Below are 3,350 nucleotides of genomic sequence, written 5' to 3'. Positions count from 1 at the left end.
ACCTGCCCCCGCCTCCGCCTCCCGCCGGGCTGGGGCCGTGCAGTGCTGGGCCGACCCGCCCGCGAGCGAGACGAGACGAGACGAGACGAGACGGGCCGGGCCGGGCCGGGCCGGGCCGGGCCGGGGGGAGAAGGAGCCGGGCTCTCCTGTGTCAGCCCGGCTGAGCACGGCACAGGGGGAAAGTGGCCGGCGAGCTTCGCCCTCGGTGAGGCGAGGGAGGCTCTGCGGCTCTGAGCTGCAGGGAGCGAGAGGGGCTGGACGTGAGGCAGGATGTCAGGAAATGGGTCGAGATTAGCTCCCTCTTCCTGTCAGCCGCCGGGAGACACGGGCTGGGTTGAACTTTCAAGGGCGCCAAGAAGATCTACCCGCTTCCCTGAGAAAGACATCCCCCCCGTTTTCTTGGGGGAAAAGAAAGGGTAAGCGGGGCAAAGCCGAGGAGCAGGCGGCACTAGGACGGCGCCCGGGCCAGTGCCGCCGGCCCTCCAGCACGCCCAGGGACGCTGCTGTGCGCCACGAGCCTGTTGCTGTTCCGGATCGTGGGCAAAAGCCCCGCGAGGAGAGCAGGACCGCCGTGACGAGGGCGCATCACTGATCGCTTGGGACAGCTGAACTGGGGCGAAGGGCAGAGGTTCAACGCGCGCGCTGAGCCGCGCTGGGCACCCCCTGGCCCTCTAGTGAGTCCGAGGACGTGGTGGGCGCTGCTCCGGGGGCCGCAGGCCGGGGGGCGAAGCGGACCTATGGTCTGACCCACTCAATGGCAATTCTTAAATTCATATCATTACAGCATTGTGTTGATTCCCGTCCCGAACAGCGTTACACTGATTTTTCAACGGAGATTATAGGGTGGGAGGGGGGTTCTCATCCATCCTCCCTGGCATAACCAGTGGACTAACTTTTCTGAGGATGGTGATCAGGATTTGTTTTAAACTGTGTCCAGCCAAACTCTAAAACCGTGGAGGCAGCTCTTCTAGGCCAGCCTCTTGGAAAGGTTGGTGTAATGTATGTTGTAAGCACTCTGCTCTTGTTTATAGATTGCAATGTGTCCCGTCCTCCTCGTTTGTTGGCATACTAAGGATTTAAAATAAACAGGCGCCCTCTATTAATGTTTCATTTTTTTCAGGCTCTGTACAGCATGCACTTGCAAAATTAATCAGTTTACAGGCAGACCCACACTTCAATATATTTATTTCATTAACGAATCTGGTGACGATTCTATATAATTCCGATCTATATTTTTTATCATCTTCCATCACTGGATCTATCTGTTGATTTAAAAAAATATATATTTTTTTTTTACCGACATCACTTTGATTCATACAGCTGCAGTGGCCTCTGGTGACCAATGTGGAAACTGCTGATCATATTGTGGGAGTACCCAGCATCCAGACCCTCCAGATTAAAACTTGCGCTATGTGATACAAACCACAAGATGAGCACAACAAACCACACAAATTCGGCATATCTGTTATGCATTATGCCTTCACTGATAAAGAATGGTTTTTAACTATAGCATCTGTTCTTCTGATTACTTTCTTACAGTGATAAATCATTTAAAAACTTTGAAAACTTCAGCACATGTTGTAGGTTATGTAAGCAACAGAACAACTTTCAGGAAAATCTGTTCCTGTCAGTTTATTGTGTCCTCTTTACAGCATGGGTTAGAATAACTCCACAAAGAATTCAATTCTCACAGCTGTTATCAACACTGGGAATGTATTATTCAAAGAGGTTGGGGGGAACCTGGATTATTGCCAACATTTCTGGCAGAGAGAAAAAGCTTTCACATTTTAGCCGTGGAAGACATTTACATGATTCACACAGCTTTACCCAGCCAGTTTTTTTCTGGGAGTATGGAGGTATGCTTATATTTTCAGCTTCTCAAATGAGACTAGACAGTTTTTCAAGAACAAAAGAAAAGAAATACATTCAAACATTTATTCACAGCCTTCTCACCATTCAGACAACTTGCATTTAGGTTGGGGTTTTTTCTATTAAAGCATAAACAAAAGCCATAGTGTCACCCCACATTTTCAACCTTATTTCTGAATTTTCTTGCTACAGTGGGTTAAAATCCAGACCTTTAAAATATAGTATGTCTTGGTTGTTGAATAATTTGCAGATCCGGTTTTCTTAGCATGGAAGTCAAAAGTTTGGTTCAAGTCTTTTTATTAGCTTAACTACATCTACAAAAAAGAACATGTTTAACATTAAAATTAATGCTCAGGGGTCTTAGAAAGTAAAGAATTTGTACAAAACTAGATACATACATAATTATTACAGTCTCCCAGACTCTACTTCTGTTTGTATGACTGGCCTGCTCTTTCCTCATAGCCGTATGCTGAGCAGTTCCTGTTTCATTTGATATGTTCCACTGTATCCTCATTTATTATTTAACTCCCATTATTGTTCTCCAAATCCTCTCATATTTTATATTGCATGTTGGATAATCTTACTGAGATAAAATACATTTCAGATACTGTAACAAAAGCACACACAAATCAGCAGCAAGGATAATTGGCTTAGAAGTAGCAGTTGTGGATGTAACAAACTAACAATATATTTTGTTTTTCAGAATTGGAATTCCTTAAATGTTCTGTTAAAAACTGAGTAGATTTATCTCTAGAAACATTGTTGCTAATTCTGAAAAGCACTTAAGGATCAATATCAAGCCAATAATTACACTTCTGTCTGAAATATTCCTATCTACTCTTATTTCAGGTAACACTTAAATGACTAAAACATTAAAGCCATTTTTTTTCTCTGTTGAGAAGTACCATACTATTGGGTCAGATCATTTAGCCCAGTATTCTAAGGCTGGTTCCAAAGAGGATGGAGCTGGACTGTTCTCAGTGGTGGCAGATGACAGAACAAGGATCAACTGTCTCAAATTGCAACAAAGGAAGTTTAGCTTTCTCACTATGAGGGTAGTAAAGCACTGGGACTGGTTACCCAGAGAGGTGGTAGAATCTCCATCTTTGGAGGTTTTTAAGACCTGTCTAGACAAAGTTTTGGGTGGAATGATCTAGTTTGAGCAGAGAGTTGGACTAGCTGACCTCCTGAGGTCCCTTCCAACCCTAATTTTGGAAGTAACAAGTATGAGACGCTTTACAGAAAGATTACATGAATGGGGCATGCCTAGAGTGATCCTTTCCTCCCATCAACCATTGCTGGCTTAAGGATGTCGGACAGTACATCACTGATAGTTCCATTTAATACCTCCCAAATATTCGATTACATTTTTTTTACGTTGTGCATTTTGGATAGCAGTTTACATTGTTTCTCTTGTACAAGCATCAGTTTCACAAAGTATTTCAGCAGAAGCATAATTTAAAATTTGTGCATGCCTCATT

This window comes from Gavialis gangeticus, unplaced genomic scaffold (genome assembly GCF_001723915.1).
Source record: "Gavialis gangeticus isolate Ggan-Ray unplaced genomic scaffold, GavGan_comp1, whole genome shotgun sequence".
In the NCBI taxonomy this organism is placed as follows: domain Eukaryota; kingdom Metazoa; phylum Chordata; order Crocodylia; family Gavialidae; genus Gavialis; species Gavialis gangeticus.
The sequence above is the reverse complement of the archived record's forward strand: the minus strand, read 5'-3'. Positions refer to the sequence as shown.